Genomic DNA, 13,326 nt, shown 5'->3' with positions numbered 1-13,326 from the left:
TAAACACATCTGGTATTAATATTGATCATAAATAACTCTCCAAATATACTTGAATATGTAAAGCATTTTGGTCTCTACATGCAGGGACTGAGAGGAGAAAAAAAATCGTTTCCCCTTTGCCTATTAAAAAAAATTTATAGGTAAAGTCATTGCTTTTTGAGATTTTCCTTTTCCTTCTTGCCATAGCTCTGAGAAAACTTCCATTACAGAAGTACAGCGTAGCTGACAGGTATTGTACTAGGCTCATATCTGCAGTTACATGGCATCTGCAGCACTGCCTTTATTGTGCCCCTCTTTCTCTCTTATTGATGATACATGTGTATGATACTTGTGTGTGGCAGAGTTCCATCTCTATTCAATTTTCCATTTTTAGAGTTGGGGAGAGGACACGACCACACCATTAAGGAGTAATTATGTACACATCTCCATAAGGATGAAAACAGAGAACTGGCAAAGCCTGGAAAACGAAGCCAGCATGAAGCATCTTGAGTAGCTATCTAGAGTGCAGGTACTCTTGAGTAAGTTGGGTGGTGCATTGCTTACGTGCTGACTATGTTCTTCTCATACAGTCTCATTCCTACTCCTGGCACAGTTTCCTCCACACACTCTCAATCTTTCATGCTGTGCATAAGGAAAACTGCTTTTCTGGTTAATTATTTCCAGATTACGTACGTAGCCACTTGTTGATAACAACTGTTATTTAAAAGTCGGATGTAACAGGAACCTAATAAGGGACAAAATCAGAATGAGACCATGTCAAGGCGTGAGATAAAACAACAAGCAGTCATTTCAAAGAGGAGTATAAAATAAGCGTCCATATGTCTAATAGGCCAGTGGAGACAACAGCTAAGTGCTCAGCTGAAATACAACAAAGGTACCAACGGGACAGCTATGCAATTGAACACTGCAAAAGACAAGAATCTCAAAATATATCCAGCCCTACAGAATTGGACCCCAACCACACAATCCATACAAAACCCCCAAACAGCCAGATGCCAGCATTTCCACTTATGCTATCTGGTCATATCCAGACCTTCATCAGTCATTTATTCCATTCCAACCCAGTAAAACCTACATTATTTATTTTCTGAAATGTAAGGTTAGTTGTCATTTTGTACGAGTATAATTGTATTTAATAATGAAGACCCTTAATGAAATTCTTGTTGAACTGAAACCACTGGAAAAACTTCCAGTGATTTCACTGCAGCCAGAATTTGAAACATAGATTTTTCAACAGCAAAAATCAAAAATCAAAATATATTATTCTAAGTGGAATTGCTGCCTTTCATTTAACGTAGCTGCCAAAAGTCACATGCAGTTCTGTGAAATGAAAGGGGTTTTAGTGTTCATTAGATATGTACCAACCTACTGGCACAACAAATACAGAAGGTAAGATATGTGTATTAAAGTGATAATTCACACATCACTACAGTCAGGTCTCTCTAAAATGAAAAACAAAAAAGAAACAATAAGTCTACCTACGATGTTTATTTTTATAGTGAAAATTAATATTCAAAGCTGTATAGTGTGGACATAATAAAGAGCACTGGCTGAAAAACTACATTTCAGCCCCTGAAATCTAATGCACTGATCTAATGCACTGTGACTGACCTATTACAGATGATTATAAATTAGAGAAGTCCTTGTGTTGCTATAATTTTCTAGAGATTGCTTCTTAAAATCATAAGGTGAAAAATAAATAAGTGTAAACTACCATTTCCTATGTCTATGCTGGATTTAGCTCAGCTAGAAATACTACTTTGGAGCCATAACCAGAGTACTCAATTTATTTAGTGCCCCGTATGGAATTTACACAAGAAACAAGTTAAGTGCTTTAATACAAAATTAGAGAAGCTGTTGGATTCTGTGCTACTTACTCTTGGAAGCTCTTGTTATTGTTGTACAATGCCTGTGCTTCAATTATACATAGATTAAATGGGGAAAATTATTTCCTTTCCTCAAAAAGATGACAAATTCTTACAAGACTGTGGGACATGGATATACTACAGCAATGTCATGCGATGTAATTAAAAACCAAGAAATGCATTGCAGATAAAACTAAATAGATTGTACTTTTCAGTTATCAGTGCTTTATTTTTGCTGTGTGAATTATCTGCAGGATTAGAGTGCTTGAAAATTGATAGTGATGTTCTTTTGTTTCATTTTATGCAGTTCTGGAGACCAGAGGAGCCTCAGGAATTAATTGTAGCCTTCTAATAACCACAACGATGTAATGACGTATTTAAGATCACTGTTTTTTGTTTGATTCCAAATAAATTGCAGATTTTTTCTTCTGCTGTGATACTAAAACAATTACCTTTTTCAAAAAGGATAATTAATCTACAATTTTTTCACATTAGATCATATATCTCTAAAGAGTGCCCACAGATTTGATGGTCTTCAGCTGCTCTGTATTTATTTTTCATTTTTTTTTTCCTAGCAATGTACCGCCCCATCAGTGCTGACATTTAAATGAGTGAGTATTCAACACAAATGTGATCATTTGTATAGCATCCAATGTGGCACCATACTGAGATGATTGCTTCTGGGAGCCATCCATGGGTTCTCGAATAGGGGGGAAATGCCAGGCAAAATTTTATCAATTTACATTTTTCTGTGATTAATTTTTATGCAAATAAGGGCCCGACCGTGCTCCCATCTCACCTGAATCATGCGGATCATCAAAGACAAATTGAGCATCACTTATTTAAAAAATAGGCTTTAAACTACTCTACAGCTGTGTTGGAAAATGCTAAGAGCAGGGCATGAACTTTTCTAATATAATGGGAATAGATAAGAAAATGCTTCTTTTTGCATTTTTGTCCGCACTGTGATAAACATGAATCTTAACAAAATCCTAAAAATTGCCTTTGTTTTATATTCTTTATGCCCTTGTAAACATTTGGCCACAGCAAAACTACATAAGGGGATTTTTCCAATTTCAGAATACAAACAAATGTAATTGGAAATAAAAAATGCATTGCTTAGCATTAAAAAAAATACATTCTATTGGTTAGTGTACTTAGAGCAAAGAGTCCATTTACATTTTTAGATAGAATTCAAGAAAACAGACGGTGGCATACCATAGTAGAAAAGGCCTCATATAAACAATCCCATAGTATTGAAGGAAAAGGCATCGACTCTCACGTAATTGTATCAGATCTGTTTACAAATGAATAAATTCTGCTTTATCTTAACTATCTAAACACATCTAAATTTGCTACCACAAATTCAGAAGAGTAAGCATCTGCTAAGCAACAAGCTTTTAAAAGTAATTTAGATGAGTAGGTTACATGGATGGATGTTTTATAATGTTTCGTGCTAATATCAAGGAATGTAAGTGTGAAAAAGTTATTATCAACTTTATAACAAAACACTACTTCTCTTCACATTGGAAAGAAAAACTGTTTCCTTAAGGTGTTACAATAGAAGGGAATATTATTAGCATGAACTATTCGCACTGTAGCTGTAAAATAATATGCACAACTCAGAAATATGAACAGTTGGTCTCCTAATTTTCACTTGGAATTCATAAACAGGTGGCAAAACGTGCTGCCGTGAAAAATGCGCTCATATAAAGAAGCTGAATTATGAAAAGGCAGTTTCTCTTCAGAACTGCGTTCCGAAAATTCCAGCATGAAGACACTCATTTTACAGGTCCTTGCACAAATCGGTATCCCCAGAGCTAACCTCTGAGGAGTGTGACATGTACTGGAGAAAAGACAGTCTTTACCAGTTTGAATTGGAAAAAAGAAGCCCATGAATCACACGATCTTATGTCTTTAGAGCAAAAGATGTCTCCTCACATATTTCACACGACAGCTTTTGTTTCCTTTCATTAAACTGGACAGCTAAATGAACGTTATTTCATATGCAACACAGAATACATTTGCACACATGGAAATGTGAGCAATTTTACATTTAGACCCTCCTTAAATATTTCAGTTCCGTATTCCTTACTACACAGCTGGCACACTGGCTGAAACCATCATGGCAGCAAAGTCAGGGAGAGTTCTGGTACTGTTCTCAGAAAATTCCTTTATTTTGAAGGTAAATGCAGTCTGCAGACCAGAGCACCGCAACTGATGCTCTTAAATAGACGAGGAGATCAGCATGTGACCCATCATTTTTAATGCTTGTGTTAGTTCCTCTATCTCCTGCAGCTGCAGTAAGTTTCAAATACATCTGTTAGGCTGACTATATAAACGCTACAACTTGCTGTTCAGAAGAGGACTCTTACAGCATTGAGAATGAGGTTAGTAAGATAGAAATTTATTTAAAACAAAAGACCTTTTCTCCTTAAGAAAAAGTATTTTGGAAGAAAATAAGTCAAGATGTTGAAAACAACAAAGTAATAAAGATGAAAATGGTGCTGTTGTTAATTTCAGACTCTGTTCACTATATTATAAAGATCAGTTCAACTATTTAAGATTCCTGTAAAATGGAACAAAGCTTGACATATTTTTCACCCACTTTCAACAAGCTTAACATCTTCTACAGAATGCATCCTTACAACTGCATTAATATATAAATGCAATAGTAGATCTCTCAAGTCCACCTTCCCTATATGACAGGTTCCTGCATATTACTTTGTCACTGATGCCCACGTAATTTCATACAAGCTGTAGTCATGGTATCCTACTGGAATGGTTCTGCTATTATAGTAAGTAATATATGAAAAAGTACTATGTAGCAGCTTACAAAGAGGATTCTGAATCAACTGGAAATGTTAAAAATGATATCCTGGTGTTTCAATTCAAGATCTTATCACAATAATCTCATAGGATATAAGAGAGGCATAAAGAGATTATTTTAGCAGTCACCAGAACACGTGCTAAGCTGTTTAATAGCACAAGATCACACTGCACATATTTTAAGGCAAAGAGTAGAAACATTAGGAAACACAATGTATGCATATGTCTCCTTTCAAAGATCACTTGTTGGTACTTCACTTGCCCAGGGAATGTTAAACAGCACAACAGTAAATAAAAATAGGAATGTATATAAAAGGAGTTCCTATATTCCCACTTAGGAAAATCAAGCATGAAAATTCCCTTTCTGAAAAACATGAACAAAGAAAAATACTGTCAGCATATTCCAGGCTAGAAATAATCCTTATGTAGCCATTAATTGAAACTGAAAGAGTTTTACTTACATACACACACATATATATAAGCCTGTTTATACATGTGCACTTTTGGATTTCATACACACATACATATGGATTAGAAGTCCCTCCCTTCTTTTTTTTTTTTTTTTTTTTTTTTTTTTTGGCAAGATAGGAGCTGGATGAGGAACTGTTACTGGTCATGTTAAGGGCACCCTTTTAGCATTGATGAGGCTGTCTTTAAGAGGATTTCAGCTGGTTCAGCTGCAGTTTCAAGTCAAAGCCAACAGTCATGGAAGCACAGGGACAGTCTGTTCCTCCCAGTAGTACCATGGTACCCTTGGCTGTCGATGGGACAGCTGTGCTCCATGCAACAAGCTTTGAGAAACCAAAGACTATTCTAACAATGCAAAAAGGAAAAGGTAATTTAAAAAAGTCAAAGAAGGAAATTATCAGAGCAGTAATGTCACGTGAAGTGTTGTTCCTCCCAAAAGTCACATGGCAAGTTGTTCCACTTTTGCTGCTGAGGCACCAACCTTTGGCATTAGGCCCATGTATTAAAAGCTCAATGCTCAGAGGGAAATACTGCATGGAAGACAACACCAGACTTTCCTTTCTGGGTATGAGCGTAGTGACCCAGAAACAGAGGATCAAACTTGAATGTCCTTAAAATATCTTTTTCTGTGGTGGAAGCATAAACTAAGGTTTTATGCTTGGAAAAAAAATTGAATATCATGGAAAGAAAAAGTTTTGGAACTACTGAAACTGTCTTTATTGAAGGAAAACAAAACTAATTTGGCAGCAAGTTTATGAATGTGCACTAATACATTTGCATGTACTTACTGAGATAAGTGTTTGGCTAAAATATTACTCTTCTCCTTTCATACATTTTCCTGAAATCCTGGCGTTGCTTTTATCTGGAACCTTAAATGCTTGCAGTGGGGGACTTACTCATATTTGACAAACTTTGCATAGACATTAACAGAAGCTAAGACAGTGAGAAGAACATAATGTGGGATGGCTGTTGCTGCAAGGATAGACTTAACAGAAAACTTTTGGACCGTGCAAGTGGCCTTTTTAATTAGTGGTCACTTTGGAAAATTATGAAAAAAAGCCAACATTATGGTTCTGCTCACAATTTTTTAGATTAAAGGAAATGTTTTGGGTTTTTTTTTTTAAGCTTTCTGTATGACCATAAAATAAACATTTAGCTGTGCTTTCTCACATTGCCTTTTTTTTTTTTTTTTAAATTATTATTTGCCTCCTTGACTTTCAAAAGGCAGAATAAATTCAGTTGCTATCTAAATATAAAAAACTATATCCTGAGTTTAACCCTAATTAGCAGACATCTGACCCACCTCTTCATCACTCATGACCAGAACAGAGCCCTCCCAAGTTACAGTGCCCTGACAGGACCAACAAGCATTCCACAACCAGGCCAGAGTTTCCCACAGTGCAGAATCAATGGCTACCAGATACATGACAGTACTGAAAAATCTGCCCCAGGTGTCACAGTCCTACAAAGAACCTAAGCATCTTCTGTTCACCTAAGAGCAGTCACAGATGATTCCAAACATTTACTAGTCAAGAAAAGCTCAAACACTCACTCTTTTAATACAAGAAATCTCAGTTGTCCTGCAAGTAATCACTGATCCACATGCAAAATCTAATCCTTGCAGGCAATTACTCACTAAACTCCTCCATTACTTATCTGCTTTGTCACATACCATCTAAGAAACCATATTTTATGGGTTAATGAACACATAAAAGCTCCTATGGGTTAAAGAAAAACTACTAGCATTAATTCACCTAATTCTTCTGTGTTAGCTTGTATTCCACTGGAAATTAAAAGGTGCTCAAGGATTGCCTTTGAAGGTTTAGTTAATATCCAGTTAGCTTTTGAAAGTGTCCAAGAAGGGAGACACAATAACCACTCTGGGCAGCACAGGTCTGTGGAAGAAGCACCTGAGTTTCAGTCTGTGCCCATTTCCTCTTTTTCTCACACTGGGTGTAGCAGAAAAGAGCCTGGCTCTGTCCTCTCTGCATCCTCCCTTCAGGTTTCTATAGACATTGATAAGATCCCTCCTCATCCTTCTTTTCTCAATGCAGAACAGTCACAGCACTGCCTGCCTTTCCTCATAAAAGAGATACTTCAATCCCTAAAGCATATTAGTAATTGAAGCGATGAAGTGTGCACTCTTTGATTCCACATTATAATTAAAATAGATTCGGAAAAATATTTGTAAAATAAAGACAACCTGATACTTTAGAAAAACTTTTTTTTTTTTTCCTAATATTAATGCAGACTCATCTATACAGACAGTGCCAGGCTCTGAGTTAAGAAATGCAGATTCAGTTTCCCTCTAGCTTATGACAAATCACTGAATATCACTATGCTTCCATTTTTCCACCCACAAAAAAAAAAAGTACTATTTCAATTTGTAAAGTCCTTTGCAATTGTTGGGTGAAAAGTTCTGAAAGCTAAATATTACTGTTAAAATCTATGAGCAACCAATTACTGAAATATTTTTTGTCTCATCATAAAGACACATTTGTCTAACCAGTCTGATTTTGGTGCTACAATTGGGAACATAGAAAGCATTCGATACCAATGAAAATCCTCCTATTAAATTGAGATAGAACTCAACAGTCTCATAGGTACTTTTGGAAACACTTAACAAATGTCACATATATACACATAATGCATGTATATATATGCATTACCAAGCTATTTCTCATTCATTTAATACATTTTAAATTACTAGATAATCTTATTATAACAACACAACTTTTTCTTTATGTTTTACATGAAAAATAAAAATAATATGCTGCAAGAAAGCAAGACTACAGTGGTAGATTAAATCCTTAAAAAAAAAAAGCAAACAGAATATGTCTTCTGCTGTCACACCCATAAGAAGCCTTCCTCTTGAAGCCTGTTTCAAGAAGGCCTCTCTGAGTAGCATTCAGTGATAAAAGCACACAGTGGTTGTTTCAAATCCGCACACTCTCACACTGCTAGAAAGGCTTGCTCTTACACAACAGAATCACTGAACCAGGAATTTAAGAAGCATAATTACCCACACCGTCCCATAAACGTGGGTTCCATCTCATGTAAGGATGAAAATATTTGTTATCTCAATTTAGATTTAGGCTTAACTTTCCTAAAGTCTACGTCCTTGGTGTAATTGGAAAAAAAGATGTCAACATTTTGCTCTTGGTAGGTAAAAAGTCATTTCATCTCGAAGAAGAGGAATGACAAACACTAGCAAACTCTTTTGCTGTTTAAAAACTCCTGTCTGTGCACATTACTCTTTCACAGCAAAAAATAAAAATGAAAAAATAAGAAAAAAATCTCTCTGTTTTGCTCTGTACACAAGGCTTCAACTAATTACAAGAAGAGACAGATGCTGAGTAGCCTTAAGGCTTTCCCTGCCACCACAGTGAGTCTGTGCGCTAGTCAACAAGCAGGTAGTGAGTGAACTCAAATGTTATCTGACAAGGCAGCAGATCCCATCACCTAGGGTTAGAATACAGACAAGCAACTCTGTGTTCGAAAGTAAAGACAGAAAAATTTCAAGCAGATTGTTTCTGACAGAAATCATATCGCAGCCGCACTTTCTGACAAAGTCTACGTGAATGAAACTATACACTTTCTGTTTCCTATCTTCTCCTTTAAGAAACAGGCAGTATTTCAAAGGTACATTGGAGGTGACAGCTCAGTGCACAATGGTTAGCAAGTTCCCATAAGCTTGTTTTCTCTTCGGAGGTATAAAGAAACCTTTAACGGTTATCTATGGAGGAGTGAAAGATCGTCCCACACATTCCAATCATTCTTCGTTTCAGGAGCACCTCAAAGATGTGAAGTGTCAGTTTCATGATACAATACCGTGACATAAAGAAGTTTCTGAAAAGTTGTATCCCTCTAAAAAAAGACATTCCGCAGAATTATTAGGCACTGCTGCAATCACCAGAATCACCCATCCCCTCCAGTGTAAAAGAACCTACTCTCAGATATGCACCAGCTGAATCCAAACAGAGAATTTGGGCATTAGCTTTAAAACCTATGTATTTTTTGTTCCTTGCCCTTTCTCTACAGTATCCAGGAGTTCCAAGTTAAAAAGGAAATAACATACATTTGAGTGTTGCAAATTTCTATGGAGTAACAGAGTTGAACAGCTTGATTTCCACCAAGAAAGGATTGAATTGATCTAGATTGATTTGGCTGTTTCACTCAGAGTAAATGTCAAAACAAGACAGGAGGTATACAGTGTTCAATGGAGCACGTCAGATTTTATGTACATAGGTTCTAGCAGTGCTGTGGATTTTGACCGGCAAACTGGGCATTTGCTCCCAATGGCCCGTGAAAACCCGTAGGGAAGTTTCAGGGCTTCACTGACTAGAATTACAAACACCACTTTTGCAGAAGGCTAACATTTTCCAACCTGAAAAATTAAATGGAGAACATGAAGCACGCTTGCTTACCCTGCAGTATAATTAAGACACTGAAGGTGAATGAGGCATTCATTTCTAAATCTTCCTTTTAGCAGGATGGGCTAAACACACTGATAATTACTGCAGATCAAAGAGGAAGGATTGTAAACAGGATAAGCATATAAAAAAGTATCAAATATTACAGAGTGTGTTCAGCCCAGGTCAAAGCTGTTTTGGACTCCATACATTCATTGTTTCAATTCCTCCTTTGAATGTCTTTACCATTAGTAAAAGGACTACTTGCAACATGTTTCACTTGAAGCTATGCTAGAAAACTAGCAGCATAGAGTGTGGGATATATATTTGAGTATTTCCTTGCAGGAATCTGTCAGTTTTTAGCATTCCATACTGTGTAGCACTAACTGATTTCTGTAAGTATTGGCTTTAGCTTTAATTAAATTTATGCAGCTTAGGATGTGGTACCTTCTACACTGGAACAACACTATAACTTAGATAATAATTAAAATTATTTAAATCATTTTTTACAATAGTCTGATAGACATTTCAAGGGATTAGAGATATTAGACCTGCATTACTAGTAGAAGCCCCAATTATAAAGCTCTACAAGAAATCTGTTTTACTAGTCTTCGTATCATGCAGAGAAATTAATTTTTGCTCAATTGTTTTACTGTTCTAAGCTAAAATATTTTACATAAAATCAAATTCTATGTCAGCAGTGATTTGTCCCAGAAAGTGGTTAGCACACCTGTTTGCGATATTCAAGTTTACCACGCAATAGCTGCTCTGGTCAGCTTCTTCAAAGTTAATCTCTGCCCAGTGATGTAGTAACAGTAGTATCAAACAATTTATGATCAATTTGAAAGCAGTTAAACTTTGGGATCAGACACATATATTACATGTAGATTTGAGTGTCCTGTCTGAGGACATGAAAGACCCACAAAACCACTTCTCTTTGAAAGTAACCAGGAACAGAAAACACCACTTTGTAGAAGTCATACACACTGGTGAGTTATTTCTCAGTTTCTCCTAGCAGACAAACTCTGTAGTTCTTTATTAACAACCACCAAGCAGAACGAAATGTAGAGAATAAGATATTCTCAACAAAAAAACACAAAAGCATTACAGCTTTAGAATTAGGAGAAAATGATCATAAAAAGAAGTCCTAAGAAAATTATCCCTCAGTGAATCCAGAATTCTAACACCTCAAACCTGGCATACAGTTTGATTCATCCAGGCAGACCCTGAACTTGAGAGCACTTAGGCTTTGGACCTTTCAAATTAAATGAATGGTTGGATGAGTTATTCAAATAATAATAATAAGCTCTTTCTATAATCAAATGAGCTGCCTGGTCTCTGTGAAATCATTATATCACGAGCGCCTGAACATCATGAGCTCTTCTTGATTAATGTGATCGGCCAGGAAGCCAATGTTCACAGAAGGATGAAAATTACAACAGAAGTGAAAATTATGAAGAAATTACAAAAGAAAATTAATTCTATAGTCCAATGACTACTCTGAGGTTACTCCAGATGAAAAATCTGCTTCAAACATCAGCTCCTTTTCCACCTTTTCATACTGATCCTTGGAACAAAAATGAAAAGGTCAATACTCCTTACACATAGGGCAAGTTGTTTTAAGAAGCATTTGATGGCTGCACACAGACAAGTCAGATTTCCTGTGTGTTTGTTTCAGGGTCTCTATGAGTTTGGGAACATTTTGTAGAAGCTGAACAGAAGCAACATATATTTGGCAGGAAATCCAGACAAGTGTCCTTTATTAAACATGGCAAAAGCTCAAAGAGCTCGCTTACAAGAGCTAAACTCTCTAACAAAAGCAGGAAGAAGTGTTTCCACCTGATTATTCCTCGCTTTGACTTGAAACAGATGGATTCAGTTCAGAGCTTCCACAAGGACTGGACCTTTGCCTGGTAGCAGTCTGTCAGTGCACTTGGTCTGGCAGGTTTCCTAATGTTTGCTGAACACAGTGCCTATAAACTTTTAATGTTCTTAGTGCCAGAAGAACTAATTACTAGAGGTTTAGCATTAAGATTGTTTTATCAGATCCATTGACTTTATCTTTTAGGTCAAATCAATCAGAACTATAACATGAAAATCAAAATATCTAAGAGGAATCTACGAGAGCCTTCTTTGCATGCAGCCTTCTCTGTTCTCATGCGCAACAGACAAAAGTTCCGAAGCAGAAAGTTCAGAAATTGTACCCTCTATCACCACAGTATGTATCACGTCTGCACAAAATTAAACCTACCAGTTCTAAAGGCTTTTATCAGAGTAATTTTCTTGATCTTTCTCTATTTTGTTGACATGGAAAGCCTAAAAACATAACAGAAAATTTTAAGAATCTGTTTGTCTTAAGTTCTGAAGATTTTATAAAAGATATTCTATATTTTACTTTTCTTAGTTAAAATATCTTATGTCTACTGCAAAATCTATAAGAAAGCACCAGAAGAAATGGTAGATACTTTCTGTTAATAAAGTACTATTCCTTTGTGGAAAAAATCAAATAAGCAAGTAGAAAAAGCAACTCGCAAACATGCAGAAAAACATATCGTATAAGATTTTGGGGCATAACCTAAATATTTCTGGGGGACTCCTCAGAATATGTCATTACTGCATATCATGATGGCTGTAGGAGGGCACTGTGGTCGCCATCTCATGACTCCAGGTGTAGAGGACATTGCACATCAAAGAGAGTTCTACTCAGAAGTTAACATGCCTCAGGCATTTCCAGAAGAAACACATCCTGCTTTTAAAGTTAGAAATACTATATTTAAGAACCTGAGTGGCTGAAAAAAAATGACTGGGGACTTCTTAGGAAACAGACGCTGTTGTCAGTGACTTCAGGATATGCAGTTGTCTAACTCTGGATTGCCTAAGGGCCCAGAAGTTGTGTTCTGACAAGTTATAAAGCAACAAAAGTGGCTAAGTGCAGGCATTCATGACAGTCTAAAATAAAATTGAAAGATCTACTCTATAGGTTGAAGTGTATCTCTGTGCATTAAGATCTTACTTAGGGATGGCATATGCCTCCTTGTGTAAATGATTCATTCAGGGTGTTGTCTCAGCAGATGAAAATATATATAAATCATCTCAAACTGGTGATGAAGCTTTGCAGCAAAGAACTCAGTGGTCAATTCCATGTGTGGTCAGTCTCCCTTTTATTTGTTGTGGGGGAGAATGTCACAAAGAACAGAAGCGAGTCTTTCAGTCCTAATAAAAATAGTTCTACTAGGCAATTATCACACTAGTTATGTATTGATTTTAGTGTATCTAAGGAGAGGAAGCTATATTTTTCACCATTCTCTCTGCTGTCTCCCTGTAGTTGCTAGTTAGTCTACGCAATTCTGGAATTTTTCAAGCATCAGATGTTTACAAGGGCAGGAACTTTGCTTTGGTACATATTTTGTAAAGTGCTATGGATACTTATGGTCCTTTAAAGAATAAACAATGCTAGTATGCTTCATTTAACATATCTAAAAATATTTTTCCCCCAAGAACAGCAACCATAACATTTGTAGCTGGCCAAAAGGTCAATAAAGTGTAACACACGCACACCATGAGGATCATTTCTATCTCACTGTCCATTGTTCTGGTCTTTGGTTCTGCTAAAAGCTCTGTAACATCTCAAACTGGTTATTCCAATAACTAAAGATCAGTACTGGGTACAGTGCTTATAAACCTCCATACGAAACAGTGATCATTTGACATTAAATAAATAAATAAATAAATACATTTTAACCCATAGACCA

This window comes from Coturnix japonica, chromosome 5 (assembly GCF_054131305.1).
Source record: "Coturnix japonica strain WE chromosome 5, WE-NBRP24, whole genome shotgun sequence".
NCBI classification, from domain to species: domain Eukaryota; kingdom Metazoa; phylum Chordata; class Aves; order Galliformes; family Phasianidae; genus Coturnix; species Coturnix japonica.
This window is presented reverse-complemented; position numbering follows the sequence as displayed.